Consider the following 17,677-nt stretch of genomic DNA (forward strand, 5'->3'; position numbering starts at 1 on the left):
AACATAAAAATCGATTTATGATGATTGTTTTTTTTTTTTTTTTTTTTTTTTTTTTAGTGGAAATTTTGTTGCTTTTTATCACCTCCACTTACTCTGTTGTCTCACAGATGTACTTTGCCTTTTTGCACTCTCCCTCTTAAAGTACTCAAATTAGAGATTGAACTGAATCAGACTTAGACGCGTAATTTCTCTGAAATATGGAGCTGATTACAAACATAAAGTTCTTTATTGGAAGCAGCTTTTCAGTATGACAAATCCGACTGTTTTAACAAGTCAATTTTCCTAGATTTATTTGAATGACTAGAAAAAAAAAATGATTGACAAGAGTTTAACAGGAATATAGATTTCATTTTTAAAATCATTATGAAAGTTTTGAAGAACTTTGATTATTGCTTGTAAATTTGTCAAATGAGTGAGATATAAAAAAAAAACCCATTCAACTTGTAGGTTATTTCAAAATAGACTTGTTAGTATGCTTATTTTTTAATAAAAAAATAAACATTTCTTCAGGTTTCAAGTCATAACTGGAATTCAGGTCATTCCTGTAAAGGTTACTTCTTGGCTTTCAGAACAAGATCAAAGCGTAGTATCTGTTCTTCAGATGCTGCACTTCAATTTCTTGTTCTGTCAGTGGAGGAGAAATCCTTCGCGACTGAGACAATTTTTTTATTTTTGTTCCTTTTCTCCACGTTAAAAAACGACCCTGGTGTCTAACTCTGTCCCGTGGGGAGGCATTGTAAATAGGAACTGATATTATAATCAGCATTTTTGGGTTCTTGTCTAGAATTGCCCCTATATTCAAAAATAAAATAAAATCTGTATGATTTAAGTACCCATGACAAAATGGAAATATCATATTCCAAAAATCACATAAATTGATCAAGTAGTTTTATCTAAGAACAAATTTTATGAGTAATCAAAGAGTAACTTTCTTGTGTACCATTTTGAAAAAAAAACAAACAAATAAGGGAGGTAACTCAACAATAATTTCAAACTTGTGAAATTTATGGTGTGATGCTTATGGATTCTCATTAATCGCTTAGAAAGGATTTTCTTTCTAAAAATAAAATTACTCGATTAATTTACATGATTGTTTTTAAAATATATTTTTATTTCGTTGGATGTACGTCATACAGATTTTTCTTTTTGTTTTTTTAATTTTTTAGGGAGGAATTCTGGAGTACCGATTTTTGCATAGATTATATTTGATTTCTACAGGCTAATTATGATCGTTTGACTGCAATCAGCAAATGATAAATCACTAACTCATCTTGCAATTTAATACTTTAAATGATATAATTATTACAGTGTAATATGAAAAGGCATACTTCTATAGAACAGAGTGTAATACCCACTTGCGTACATGTTTGTGTTTGTCTTGCGATTGCTGAAATAATTTGGTAATATTTTTGTCTTTTTTTATTACTAGCTCAGACTTAAACAATTCAAACATTTCACAGAATCTGAATCTCGTATGTGTGTTCTAATTATGGGAATAATATTCTGTTTTGTTTTTTTTAGAATTGGCGGAGCAGACATTTTAATTCCGTTTGCTATTTTAGTGAGTCTCCCATCATGGCACTCCTTTAAAGATAGTTACTTTTCCTGTCATGATTGAAAAGGAGTTTTGAATGTTATCTGATTACATAACAATTAGAATGAGAAATAACAGAGCATTTTCATTTCTCGTTTATCGAGGAGGATTTTGAATTTTTAAATTACTGGAGTGAAAGTACATGCCTCATATTTTTTTTTTGTTTTTTTAAATTGTAATTTTGAGAGTATTGTTAAAATGTTCCTTCTGAAATTTAATAGCAAGCTATGGATCTGAAGAAGATAGTATTTAATAATTAGCATTGCAAAATATTTGTCAGTTCTTACCGTTCCCCCTGCCCCACACTTTGAATCTCTCAACCCCCACACCACACACTGCCACTGACCAACTGCATATATTAAGCAAAAAAAAAAAAAAAAAAAAATTCCTGTCAAGACATGTTTTTTTTTTTTTCTTTTTTCGTTTCTAGTAATATTTAAGTAACTTTTTTTTGTTCTGTTTGTCAGGCTTTTGTTTGTTTGAAAGTACCTCCACATCTCTTGCAAAAATAAATGATAAAAGAAAAAACATCTCCACTTCTGCTCTCTATTTAGTGGAGAGGCTCTAAAGATTCCCCAACCTATTCAGATTTTTGGAAGAAAAAAAAACCTAAACAAATATTCATGTTGTGCGATGTGTTCAGTTTGTTTTTCAGTTTTTTTATTGATTTTTATTTATAATTTTTTTTTTTAACCTCTCCCCTCTCCCCCATTGTCTGTCTGATGGGTGATGTCGATATAGTGTGTTATGTACAGCTCTGTATATAACTGTTCAAAGTTTTTTTCGCCTGGACTTTTATTTAAAATTTGTTTTTCGAAAACATCTCTTCTTTCTCAACTGAAAGATGTCACTAATCTTTTGTAAACAAAAGCTCTGTGTACAGAATCTGTGAATTATATAATAAATGAGCATCCAAACGATTTTCGACATTGTCATCGTCTTTCTCTCTCCTCATTCGGAACAGAAATAGTGTTTTGTGTAATTCAGTGTTCATTGAAACGATGTTGGAAGAAACATGCTATAACACTAAGCTTGTTTTGAATTAGAAAATTGAATGAAAATATAAAATTACACCTGACGCTTAATAATAGTATCTTTTTTTTTTATATTGATTAAAGTGATATAGAGGAAAGATAACTTTTGTATATCTTAAGTTTTGAAAAAAATGTTAACTTTTTTTTTTTTTTTTTCATTTCAAATATTAAGAAAATGTTAAATCACAATTTTTTTTTTTTTTTTTTCAAATGATGAAAAAGATTTTCTTAATCGTTTGTTTCCATTGATCTTATTAAGGAAAAACTAAAAAAGAAACCAAGAATTATATAAATAAAATAAAACTAAAAACTAAACCAAGAATTATTTCTGAACTTTTGAGATGAGGATTATTTGGATTCTTTGGACTACTCTTCTCATCTTTAGTGTTATTTTCATGCTTCAGTTGGAGTAACCTCTGACCTTCTTCAGGTGTATCTAGTTGAACTTGGGGATCTACACAGAATTTTGAACTGAACCATTTATTTATCTCTGTTAGCCATTGCTGGGTAGAAGTCTACTAGGACCTATGAAATATTGCATAAAGTACCTGGTCAAATTCAGTTGCAAGTTACCTTCTTTGAGGTTGAAGGTTCAATTCTAAGTGCGGGTGATGCTCAAAAATACAATTGTGAATTAAGACTTCTGCTGAGTTATGGACACCAATAACAGCATGGCTCACCAATCGCATCTGAAGTTGAGGAAGGTTTATATTACTAAGTTTTAATGATTTCATGCTTCTAAAAAAGATAGATTAATTTCCAGTTTATGCAGAGTTTGCTCGGTTTTCAGTAGCCCCAGCATGCATATCTGAAAGTCTAACACGGTTTAATGAAGGTATTTTTTCGAAATATCACAGCACTGATACTCCACCTGATGCAAGTGAGAACACAATGCATGTAAAACATAAGTTTTTGATTAAATTTATCTTTAATGTCTAAAAAATAATTGATTGAGCTTTAAAGTCAAAATAAATAAAACTTGAAAGATGGAAAATAGTATTTTGGATACAATATTATTTTATATTATTCTGGTTGTGTAAGTTAGCCATGTTAGATCCTGAAGTTTCATTGTGAAAATGGATAAGTTGTTTCCTGGCTGAGAAAGAAAGTAGAAAGTAGCGAATGATTGCTTGTCAGGTGCTCAGCTTGCATGAGAGATGAACTCTGATTGTGCAAGCCAGAAAAGCAGATACATGCTTGCACCAATCGGCACCAAGCTTAAAAATTAGACAGAGATTAGAAATTGTTAATTTTTGTTGTCATTTGCAGTATCACCTCTATAAAGGTGAGGTGTGCTTTGCTGTTTGTAATATCTCTTATTGGATGCATGGAGTCTCCTCGTGGCATGATTGATCACATTACGGAATTGCATATCCGTCTGACATGTGGTCGACATGTAACGATTTTTTTCCTTTCTATATGCCGACCCTGCAAGTGAATGAATATATCCTTAATTCCTTCTATGAGTTTCATCGAACGGCCATGACGGTTTTACTAGTGATGGGATGATTCCAATATTTTTCTTGATTCTGATGCAATTGTTTCTGATTCTAAAATCACATAATCACCTCAAAAGAAAAAAGTAAAACTTTTTTTTTGGGGGATGGGGATTTAGCAGAGAGTTGTCATCTACCTTTAAATGCAAGGTATAATTTTCTTTCTAATTGGACAAACTTAATGTTTTCCCTTCATATATTGTATCCAAGATTTTGATAAACTCATTGTCACAGTTTCGTTTATATTGTAAATACTTGCTTTTAAGTCGCTTTTTTTCTCACTTTTTATTTCTGCATTTCCTTTTGTTTCTTTTTCTTTTCTTTTCATTCCAAATCTTCTCACCAAGAAGAGAAATAAAAAGTAAAAAAGTAAAAAAGAAAAAGGAAAAAATAAAAAGTGAAAAAAAGATTGACTCGTACGCAAATATAGTATTTCACTTGCATCATTGTTTCCTATTCAGCCACGCAAACTATTTTTGCCTGTGCAATTTTTGTCGATCATTCTTACGTAAATCAGTTATGATCTATAAATTTGAGTTTTACTGGTAGTTGAAAATCACAAAATATTTTTCACTTCATCATTATCAATGGAAAATTAAGTTTAAAAAGTAAATGAAAGAATCGTTTTTGGAATCGAAAATTTCGCTCAAATTTTCCCTATTCTGATGTCAATATCAGAAAATGTCCCATTTGTTTTGATTCTCAATTCCAATTAATCAATCTGGCACTATTCTGTACTGATTGCTGACAAGCGGTTGCTTTGTCGATTTTTAATGCACTGATGCCACATTGATGCTGATATGGTATCAGTGAAATTTTTAATGTTCTTTTTACTCCAAGCAGGGCATATTGCTATCAACATGCAGTGAGCTACTATGATAGAGGGCAAATTCATAGGAGGCAATCAGGGTGATGAGTTAGCAGTAAGATGTTTATTCACATACATTTAAATTTCAGCATGTTGCACAAATGGAGAAATGAAGCAGGGAAGCAATTCCAAATATAAATTACCTGAGGAAAAAAACTATTTGAGTATATTTTCAAAAGTCACCCCCTCTTTTCGATTGTCTAGCCTTAATTTAAACCTATGTCACTTCCGGTTTGGCGATGACTGCAACAGCAAAGACGTCATCTTTTTTTTTTTCCACATTCTTTTCCTCCTTTGCGGTAGGGGGTTGAGCCTGCCTGCCTGCCTGCCCACTACAACTTTTTTTTTTTTTTTTTTTTTTTTTTGCTCAACACACACCTCCAAACATCCGGGCAATGCTGAGCACCCAGGCTAGTTAATTTTCTCTGTCTCTCATATATATATATATCTATTTCCCCAAAACCTTTGGCCTTGATGGAGGGGAAACTAAAACTTGCTGTTATGGTTTCAGATGATCTGAAATAATAGCAAGGGGAGACTTGATTCCAAATATTTTTCATATCTTATATTCTCCCCTCTTTTGGAAATAGGGTACAGTTATGAATATGTTCAGTATCAAATAATCCTTATACACTGTGAAATTTACTTTATATATGAAAACCAAAAATATTTTGTAATTCATATGCAAAACTAGGAAAATAAATTACCATGATTGAACTATCACTGTAAAAATGTGCCAAAAATAGGCTCTGGGTAATGGGTATCAGATAGTCCATTATACAATCCAGGTCATTACCTTTCCAATGAGCCTTCATTTATTAAATTCTGATTAATAGTTGCTGAGATTTGGAATTTATAAAATTGTCAAAAAAAGTGGTGTGTATGTGTGTGTGTATATATAATATATATATATATATATATATATATATATATTTATATTTGTTTTAAAAAATTTGCCTACCAAACTCCTGTGTCAGATTTAGGTCTACAAACACGAAACTTAATATATAGAGTATTCAAACCATACGAAACTTTATTAGGTTTTACCTGGGGAAAATCGGTACAAAAATGTGAAAATTAAAAAAAAAAAAAAATGGAATTTATCAGGTTGTGGTCGAATGACGGCATTACGAATATGCATGCGTAATGTAATAGCTATTGGTTCATGTTTTAATTTTTAACCTTGCAGCAAACATGTTTTCATAGCTCAGGTATTAACGTCAAAGAAAAAAGTAAATTGTAAGCTAAACGTTCTGGTTTCAATTCTTGGAGGTGGCATACACGAGTCTTTTCTTTTTTTTAAAAACTTTTTAAAAATCCTTGCTATATAATATAAGGATAAATACGAAATCTGCATTAATCAAAACATCATATTTAAGCATATTTTATGACCAAGCAATGCCAGGCGGCCTGCTAGTTTCCTATAATTGTGCTTTGTTAGAAATATAGAAGATTATTATAAGTTTGCACTAATTAATATCTCTTAACATTTGTTTACTTGCCTCGTTTTTCTATATATTTTTTTCTGAAATTATTTTTGTCCATAAACCTTCTGGCCATAATATACCATAACACCAGCAATCCTGATGAACGCCGCTAGTGTGTGTGTGTATATATATATATATATATATTGGGTATATAAATATAATCATCCACAGATAGACTGTTTCACCTATCACAGCTCTTCAGTATGGCGAGACTAGCAACTACCTCAAGTCAGGATTGAAATTCAACCGCCTAGTTAACAGTCAGCGCTTCTAATCATTACATTATTTGGCTGCTTTTTATATATATATATATATATATGATTCAGGCAATAAGAATGAAAAGTTTACCAGATAAATGTAACCAGGTAAATGTAAACTTAAATCTAATATTAATATTTATATTATAATCCCAACCAAATAAAAAAAGCTCAATACAACCACAAGTAGAGTTTGTCATAATGAAAAAAAAAAATCAAGACTGTAAATTAAAATTTACAAGGAGATTTATTGTTTGACAGAATACTCCAAATAAAAAAAAATTTATTAAAAAATCCTTAATCTGCAGTTTCAAAGAACGCAATTCTTCTCTCCAAAGGAAAGAAATATATTAACAAATCAATAGTATAGCCGAGCTAAGAATTTTCTGGTTATGGGATTAGATGAAACATCACTTTATGAAATGAAAAAAATTGTAATACGTTCATCTCGATTAAAACATGTGAAAGTGGGAGAACAAACTGAATATAGGAAGTCTAGAATGCATGAAGATTTGACGCTAAATTCATGGAGCGAAGAAAAGTTTGAAAAAAAAAATCCAAGTTTCAATGTTGGCAAAAACGCAAAGGTAAGTCCAGAGTGAAAACAATCCGATTTAGCTGGATGAAAAATCCAATGTAGCTTGTAGGAATATAGAAATCTGCTTACAGTTACCCAGAAGGTCCCAAAAATGCAAGGTTAGATCTTAAATTTCAGTCATTAAAAGCTAACCCGCCCATCTGCTTCCATTGCTGGTCAGGTGTCTAATGACAAACAGACGTTATATTTGAAAATTAGGCATGTACGCTTCGAGATAGATACTTGAAATCGCCGAGATGAAAAGAAAACGCATGATACAATAGGCGGGAAAGACTTACAAGACCATTCTAATAACATTAATAAAAAAAAAAATGAACAAAATCATAGTAATAATAATAATAATAAGTAACTACAATAATGAATTTGATTAAATGAAAATGATATATGGAGATAATAGTACTATTGCCATAAATAAAAAAAATTAGAGTACCATTGCTATTAATAAAAATAAAAGAATAATAGAACAATAGTACTGTTAAAAAATCAGCTATACCATTACTCTCAACCGAACTGTTTTAAAGTTGCTACCAGTAATAAAGAGGAGTACCAACTGTTGTAATTGTACTAAACATTAATGAAATTGATAAAATGTACTAAAAGAATAATAATTATAAAGATTATCATACTACTAAATATAATACAAGTAATAATAATGACATTAACAAAGTAAAATAAAAAGAAAATAGTAATAACTATGATAATGATTACAATAGAAAAATACGAACATGAAAAGTAATATGGTTAAGCTTAAACATGGAAAAGAAAAGGACAAAAAATATAATAAATTTATAACTTAAAATATTGCAGCATTAATAATTGATTATATAATGTTAAATTGAATTTAAAAATAAATTCTTAATGCAATATTTTAAGTTATAAATTTATATTTTTTACTAGAATATCTTTTCTTTTCCATGTTTAAGCTTAACCATATTACATTTCATGCTCGCATTTTTCTATTGTAATCCATGATTTTTCCAGGCCTCTAGTTAATTCACTTGTTCTTTGTTTAATTTCAGTCTTATTTTTTTGCCCCCATAAACATAACAGACACATATGTAAAACAATTCCCTCTGTTTCACTTGTTACTTCTCTTTTAGCGAGAGCGGTGAATTAGTAGCAACACTGAAGCAACGTGGTTGCTATGGAAACCAGTCATGAAAAACGTCACTCACCTCCTTACATTTAAAAAATTTTTTTTAACGATTTTGAACACCAGTAAATTCATCGTAACTTTTGTTTTACTGAACGAAAATTGAAAAATTTTTCGGTTTGTATTACTGTACACATAGATTCGAAAAAGTTGTCAAAAAACAAATATATAACAAATAAATGTTATCAAAGGCAAGATAAGTTACTTTTCTGCCAAACTGAATATATTTTTCGTGTTTTTATTCAATGTAACATATTTATTCAGCTCGAAAAACGTACAGTGTTTACCGATGTATTCGAAAATTCAAGATGGCGTCTCACACCCTCTTTAACACCGTAAGTATGGAAAAAGGTGTTATAAATAAAAAAACTATACAAAATACTATTAAAAACCCGCCGAATATATGTCAACCTATGTCACGGTAACGTATATTGAGCGAGTTTTTAACAGTATTTTATCCGGTTTTTTATTTATAACATCTTTTCCCACACTTACCGTGTTAAAGAGAGAATAAGACGCCATCTTGAATGTTCCAATACATCGGTAAACACTGTATGGTTTTCGAGCTGAATAAACATGTTACATTGAATAAAAACACGAAAAATATATCCAGTTTGGTAGAAAAGTAATTTATCTTGCCTTTGATAACATTTATTTGTTATATATTTGTTTTTTGACAACTTTTTCGAATCTATGTGTACAGTAATACAAACCCAAAATTTTTTTTTTTCACAATATAGCTGAGGTGATCTATAAACTAATATATTGTTTGAAATTTGGTCAAAAAATGAATGAGCAGTGAAGCTTTAAAGCAGTTCGAAATGACGAAAACTGCCATTTAACTGTGTTTGAATGATACTGTTTTAATAATAAAGATAATTAAAATAGTGATTTTTGAATGAAGTAAAGATAATAAAATACTGATTGTGAGATATAAATATAAGAGTACCATTGTCATCAGTACCACTACTAGCCCTAGTAAAACAACATAACAATACTCATGATATCAGCGTATAATGTAAAAATATTAATAATATACAGATAGATTATAAAGGCTATGTGGTAAGGGGTTATAGGGAGTAGAATTAAAAACTTAAAGGTATTTGGAAAAATCTCAGAAATTGGATTAAGGTAAAAAAGGCAGTAGAGCAACGGGCCAGGACAACATTCCAATTATAAGTCCTAAAAAAGCTTCAACTCCACAAGATCTTCAGCTACGGTATCGCTGGAAATGTCTTCTCAATTATTAAATCATTTCTCTCTGATAGGTTTATAAGAATAGTGGTTGATGGGCGGAACTCAGAAGCTCACAATATTAATGCCAGAGCCCCTCAGGGGTCCATACTGGGCCCAACTCTCTATCTGATCTACATCAATGATCTTCCAGATCACATCCTAAAATTGTTTGTAGACATTTATGCTAACAACACTACCATCTATGGCAACATTTCAATAGCGTAAATGACCAAGTTCTCTCTGATTCTCTCTCCTCTGATCTTGAGCACGTGATGCAATGGGAAAAGAGGTGGCTGGTTAATTTTAATATGTCTAAAACTAAGCTTCTATCTTAACATCATCAACGCTCTGATCCACATCTGGCATCAATTGAAATGAATGGCTCTCATCTTGGGGAGGCTCCATGTTTGGACAAGCTTCTGAGCCTGACCTTTTACTCCTGATCTGAAATGGAACACATACATCAAATCTGTTGCCAAGGTCGCTGGAAAAATGGTGAGCTCATTTTGATGCTCCAGTAGATATCTCACTGCTGATGCAATTGTCTGCCTATATAAAAGCCAGGTACGTCAAAGGATGGAGTACTGTTTCCACATCTGCACAGAAGCTGGTAGAAAGACATTATCCTGCCTTGACAGAGTTCAAAATAGACTTCGTAGCCTAGTGAGAAATGCCCTTTTCTCTTCCCTGCAACCTCTTTCCTACAGAAGAGACGTTGCAAGCCTGTTTTTGCTTAATGTCATTTTCATGGCAAGTGCTCGACTGAGCTCCAATCTATGGTCCCCCTTCGCCAAACTTTCACGAAAAATACTCGTCTAGCTGAAACCATTATCAATAATTTCCCCCACTCTATATCTGTGCCTGTTTAGATTCCATAAACAAAACTTGTTTCTTAGAACTGCATGCCCGTGGAACTCTTTTCCCTGCTTTCCAACCAACTACAATATGGTCATCTTCAAGTCCACTGAAAACAATTCCTGATGAGCCGTTCCTTTAAGTAATCGAATTTACCAAATTTCCACTACTAACGATTACTATGATATTGTCCCATTGACTAATGTACACTCGTAAACCGCCTTCGAGTCATCAAAGAAGTTCTCTGGTTACTATCTGCGTTTATATTATTAAATAATATGTGGATAGAAATTCTCGTTGAATCCACTTCCATTTAAATACACATGCGTGCACACACTTATGGAACGAAGTAACCACAGAAAAACATACAATATGCACCTCACACCTTCACACAAATAAGAGGAAAAATAAAAAAGAAAAAAAAATCGAAAAATATACATCTATACACTCGCGACCTCAATTCCCACTCAATGACTAATAAATATTAAAGGGTCACAATAAGGGTCAAAGTTAAAAAAAAAAAAAAAAAATGTTGACCTCTCTAGTCTCTACCAAATTACTCAGACAATTTCTGGTCTAAACATGTGAAATTTTACATAAAGGGTATTCAGAGATAGGGCAAGCTTTTTAATCGGTATGGGTTGAAAATTTGACCTACAAATATATAAATCTATGTATGCTTGCATGTCTGCCTAAAACTTTTGATAGAGGGAGCATGTGGAGTTCGCATTTCATGCATTATTGAGCTTTGTGAGATCTACACAAATCCTAATTGTCCCATTTGCTTTTGGTACTGCCACCATGGGGGAACACCATTCGGTGGGTGTGTCAGTCTTGCTTATGACCTCCAGCTTTTCCATTCTCTGGGGCTCTGCCTATGTTTTCTCCATCAAAGGTAGTGGTACGCATCGTGGTGCGGGCACTGAGTATGGACTCGCATTTGGATGTAACAATATGGTATATTCCTCTTCAAATGTGCCTAGGCCTGTGAATAGGTCTGGCATTTCTTTTTTTGGGTCGAATGGTCGTTTTTGGTTGCTGATGGTATGCAATTTTGGGTGGACAGTTACGAGCTTAAGTACTTCGATGGCTAACCTTCCTAACAGCGGTTCCTCAAGATTAGGAGATAATAAACAACCGCTGTTCTGTTGAAAGCTCTTCATGCGAGACAGTTGCAGTGACCATTCCAGTCACTTTGAGTGGAATACATCTTGGACCATGAAGGATTTTGTGGGTATCCAAGAGATCTATCTGGTAAGTCTCTCCTTAACTTGTAGATGTCTTCTGGAATCGTGGTCACGTCTGCCCCAGAGTCCAGCTTGCATTTCAGTGGCACTCCATTTGTTAGTAAATCCCCTGTTCTAACACCATGTTTTGTTACGTTTCTATCTTGTTTATTTACGTTGATGTTTGAGAGTTTACACTTTGAACATTGAAAAAAGTGGGATAACTCCCACCGGTGCAAGTGACGTAACGTAGACAGAATTAGGATATCTCAAATTTGAGAACTAAACTTAAATTAAAACTTCTTTTTAATAAAATTTTTGTTTGAGTCTTAAAATAGAGCTGTGGGTATTAATGTAGGAAAAATGCATTTTTAACTTTCCAAAAAATAGAAAAAATATGGATTAACTCCCCTCTCTGGCCATTTGCTGCTGGTTGGAAATTACTCCTCCTTGGATTTGCTTATTATAATTTTAATCTCGTTATATATATATATATATATATATTGCTGCCAGAAGTGATGACCGTAATTCCTAGACGTATTACTAATAAAAACTAAAAAACTATCAATAACATAAGCTTTTAAAATAACAGTAATATTATGAAATAATTGTAAAGTTATTAAAATAATTAAGTAATGAAATAAATTTATGCATTATTAAAACAATAATTATGCATAGATTGTTTAAAAACCAGTTAGATTAATTTTTTCCTGACGATGAATCCAGAAGGATAGAAATATGCTGGGATTTATGACAGATATGGCGATATATATATAGTACGGCATAATCACGTTGATACACTGGTTCTCGTCAGATCACCGTAGTTAAGCAAAGATGAGACTGACAATTACCAGATTGGTGACCATTTGGAAATTCTAGGCGCTGTATGTGCTTTCCGCTTATTTCATCATTGTTTCCAGTCGTCCTGAACCTCCACTTACCACTGGTATTCAACAATGTCGACTCAGAGGAAGTGAGGTTCGAGATTGCGCAACTCTTGCCACAAATATTGCATGAGCATGCACCCTTACAGCGGGTATCTATAGTCTGTCAAGACTTAAGGAAGCCTTGATATATATAAAAGAATAACAGTATAGTTACAACTCAAGATTCAAATATTTATTTTTGGATCAAGTAAAGAATAGATACCCTGTATCAGACGACGTCGCCTGGCGGTGACCGGAGCACATTTCTAATAATATTATATATATATATATATATATATATATATATATATATATATATATATATACTTAATTTTTTTTTTTTTTTTTTTTTTTTTTTTTTTTTTTTTTTTTTTTACAGTGATCACCACTTATCAAGGCCCGGAAGCCACTCAGGGATAAGGGTTATTGCAAGTACATTACGTTAGTGAGGAGATTTTATGAAGTGTTTAATTAGGGGGGCGGTTCATTAGGAATTTGTTAACATTAGACTTGAAGACATCCAAGTTGTAGTCCGGAGGGAAGCAGGCAGACGGAACAGAGTTCCACAGGCGTGCAGTTCTAAGAAAGAAGCTTTGCTCATGAAATCCGCGTTTTGATTTAGGCACAGATATAGAGTGGGGAAAATTTTTCACAGTGGATTCAGCTAGACGGGTGTTTTTCGTGAAAGATTGGCGAGGGGGGACCAGGGATTGGAGTTCAGACGAGCACCTGCCATGAAAATAACGATAAAACAAGGATAGGCTCGCAACGTCTCTTCTGTGCGAGAGGGGTTGCAGGGTAGAGAAAAGGGCATCCCCCACTAAACCACGAAGTCTATTTTGTACTCTGTCAAGGCATGATAGGCTGTTTTTGGCAGCTCCTGCCCAGATATGGCAACAGTATTCCATCCTTGGCTTTTATATAGATAGAGAATTGCATCAGTAGTGAGATATCTTCTGGAGCAGTAGAAGGATCCCACCATCTTTCCAGCGACCTTGGCAACAGACTTGATGTATGTGTTCCATTTCAGATCAGGAGTAAAGGTCAAACCCATAAGCTTGTCAAAACATGGGGCCTCACCCAGACGAGAGCCATCCATCACAATTGATGCCAGCTGGGGATCAGAGCATTGATGATGTAAGGATAGGAGTTTGGTTTTGGATGCATTAAAGGTAACTAGCCACATCTTCCCCCACTGAACCACGCGCTCGAGATCAGAGGAGAGAGAATCCGAGAGAACTTCGTCATTTACAGCCTTTGATGTGTTGCCGTAGATGGTCGTGTCATCAGCATAGATGTCAACGAATGATTTAAGTATGTGTTTAGGGAGGTCATTGATGTAGATCAGGAAGAGAGTTGGGCCCAGTATTGACCCCTGAGGGACTCCAGCATTTATATTGCAGGCCTCCGATTTTTGTCCATCTACCACTACTCTTATGAGCCTATCGGAGAGAAATGATTTAATGATTGAGAAAACATTTCCAGTTATACCGTAGCTGGAAATCTTGTGAAGTAGACCCTTATGCAATACTTTGTCAAAGGCCTTTGATATGTCAAGAGCAATTGCCCTAGAAAGGAAGCCTTTGTCAATAGATTCACTAATCCTGTGGGATATAACCGTCAGCACATCTGCGGTAGATCTTGCAGAGCAGAAACCATATTGTGTGTCACTAAGAAGGTTATTCCTGCTGAGGTGGTTGACTATTTCTCTATTTAATATTGATTCCAGCAACTTACTCATAACACAGAGAAGACTTATTGGTCTGTACTGAGAGGGAGATGACTTATCACCTGAATTCTTAAATACAGGGCAAACTGATGAGGTCTTCCAGGGGGTAGGAAAGCACTTCTCCTTAAGGCAATGCTTAAATAGTTTCGTAAGTATGGGAGCAAGTTCTGGTTGAAGCTTTTTTAACACTATAATTGGGATGCCATCAGGGCCAGTTGCTTTACTGGAATCTAGGTTTTTTATTAGCTTGGCGACCTCATGCACGGATATTTGTATGTTACCTAGCTTGTTCTGTGTTATAGGAGGAAATATGGGGAGTTGATGGCCTTCGTCGCATAGGGTAGAATTAGCTGCAAAGTTCTTTGCAAATAGTTTGGCCTTGTCTGACGCTGACGAGATAACCTCTCGTCCATTGATAATGGTTGGGATAGAACGCACACTTCTGTTCAGGATCCTATTTGTTATTTGCCAAAACTGGTGGGAACCAAGCCACTGATCAGCTACCTTGGATTTAACAGACTGGGCATATAGCTCTCTTGCATTTTTTATTACTCTTTTACAGTGGTTGCTGGCAGTCCTGAAAGCAGCTTTAGTCTCAGTGCATCTATTACGTTGGTAGCTATGGAAAAAGTGATTTCTGTGCGCGATAGCAGCAGCACATTCTGGGGAGAACCATGGCTGGCTGTTAGGTTTTTGTTGAAATTTTTTAGATGGTATGAATTGGTCTATGCCTACAATTAACCATTCGGTCAGATCTGATACTATAGAGGACACTTCCTTTTTAAACATGGAGTGCAGAGGTAAATCAGATATGAATGTACGGAAGCTATCCCAGTCAGCCATAGAGTATCGGTATACAGTACGGTGGAGGGGTACGTCTGGGGACTTCTTACATTTCGTTTTTATCTTAACTGATACGACGGAGTGGTCGGAGGATCCTAGAGGAGAATGAACGGTACATGAACATAGCTCAGGGGAAGTTGAGAGAAAAAGGTCTAAGAGGCTTGCATATTGATTGGGTGTATCGGGCACACGGGTGGGTTCGCGAACAATCTGAGTGAGGTCATAAGCAATGGCAAAATCATGACAAAACCTTCCCTCATCATCTGTCTTATTTGAATGGGTCAGCCATTCCACGTTATAGACGTTGAAGTTACCACAGATGTGGATGTTAGCCGAGGGATGTGAAGACAGTATGTGGTCTATTTTCTCAGATATGCTCTTAAAGATAGTAACTCCGCTGTTGTGCGGCCTATAGAGGGCAAATATAAATGCAGTGGTGTTAGCAAGTGCAACCCTGAAGCACATATAGGGTAAATTAGGATCTTCTCTAGAGATATCCCTGCCACATGGGAAGCCATCCTTAATGTAGGCACATATTCCATGCCCATGGCGATCTTGGGAGTCAGATTTAGCTGTTAAATTGGAGTATCCATTAATTATGAACTCATCTAGGGAAGTGGTCGGCCCTATTCCAGTTTCACATAGAAATAATATGTCCGGTTTCGTCTCCTGTAATTGGGTTTCAACCTCTGGAAGGTTGGAACGTAGACCCCTGATATTGGAGAAGGAGACCTGGTAGTAGGGGTCTACGCTGGAAGATGGGGTTCTAGGTTTAATCGAGTTTTTATTCTGGAGATATTTCATGTTGAGGTTTGGGGATTTGTGGAATAGGTCGGCATACTTGGTTAGAGCAGTACAGAGAGGGAAAGTAAGAGAGAAAAAGACAGGAAAAATTTTTTTTATTTGTAGCACACGAAAAGGTAAAGCCGTAACAATTACCCACTAGTATGGCATCGAGAGGCCTCACCAGAGACTACTTCATGGTCCAGATCCACTCACCAAATGGCAATACAGCAGTCCCAGTACTTTGCGCCTGCTGATAGGACAGCCTCCTTAGTGGTTAATCCAAGGTTCGGGTCCCTGACTATCAGGCGGATAACGTCAGCCCAGACAAAACGTTTACCTCCAGCACCCTTACTAGTGACATGGCAACAAGGACAGACAAAGACAGAAAAACATCCGACATCTCAGACTACTGGTCACCAAGTAGTACCGACCTTTAAGCAGCTTTTTCTTCACCCTTTGTCAGAAACATCACTCATTGAATGAGGACTGAATGACAAAATAGGAGAAGCGAGAGTTACTGGAGCTGCCGATAACACATCCACTGTATTATCTATTCTCCATTAAAAAAAAAAAAAAAAAGGGGGGGGGAGGAGAAAGGGGGAATGGGTACAAGTGACTTATATCTAAGTAGTAAGTCCGGTGCGAACTTAATAATTCATGACACTTTTGGTGATAATCTCCCCTCCCATATTAATGGGTGGAAGTTTGTCGTTATCTATCTGGTTTGAATCATTAAAGTTTCATCTTATAATTAATTAAAATCAAATAATTAACTATTATCAATTTGTAAAGACTGCTTAATATTAATTTACATTAGAGTTTAAATAATTATTCAAGGTTTTAATTTAGGAGGTCCGTTTTCATGAGTGACTTTCTTTGCACTGTATTATATTTCTAATGTACTTGAACATAAGGCTAACTGTATAAGGTAGGATTTCGCAAGCAAGAAGAAAGTATTTTCAATACAGCCAAACTTGCAGTAATAGTATATATTAAGTATACTACTTAAATAAAGTCCTAAGTTTATCTACTCTAGAGAATAATTTCCGGCATTTTTTTTTATCGTTAGTTGCCGGCATTTTGTTTGTTTTAAAACGTTCAGCTTTGTAGCAGGAGGGGGGGGACGGATAATACGGAATACAGACAAAAAGACAGGAGAATTACAGACAAAATACATAAAACACGAAAAGCAAATTTAAGACAATGTAACAAAACATTTAGGATTAGTTTAGAGAAAAAAAAATAAATAAATAAAAAATAAAAATACTTAACGTTTTGCACTAGAGATTCCGCCTGCTGTTTTTATCAACTGTTAGCTAGCATATGCCTTTCTAGAGTGACAGAAGAGTTCTATTTCCGGATAACTTGGTCGAGTGCCTATCTATAGAATAAAAGTCGATACGTTCCTATGTGTAAAGAATATCTAATTTACATTTTTTTTTTGTTAAAAAAAAAAAGTCCTAGCTTTTTTTTTTTTTTATAAAGTCCTAAGTTTATCTACTCTAGAGAATAATTTCCGGCATTTTTTTTTTTTTATCGTTAGTTGCCGGCATTTTGTTTGTTTTAAAACGTTCAGCTTTGTAGCAGGA

The sequence above is a fragment of the Euprymna scolopes genome, chromosome 14, assembly GCF_053919585.1.
Source record: "Euprymna scolopes isolate OS-2025 chromosome 14, ASM5391958v1, whole genome shotgun sequence".
Classification (NCBI taxonomy): domain Eukaryota; kingdom Metazoa; phylum Mollusca; class Cephalopoda; order Sepiida; family Sepiolidae; genus Euprymna; species Euprymna scolopes.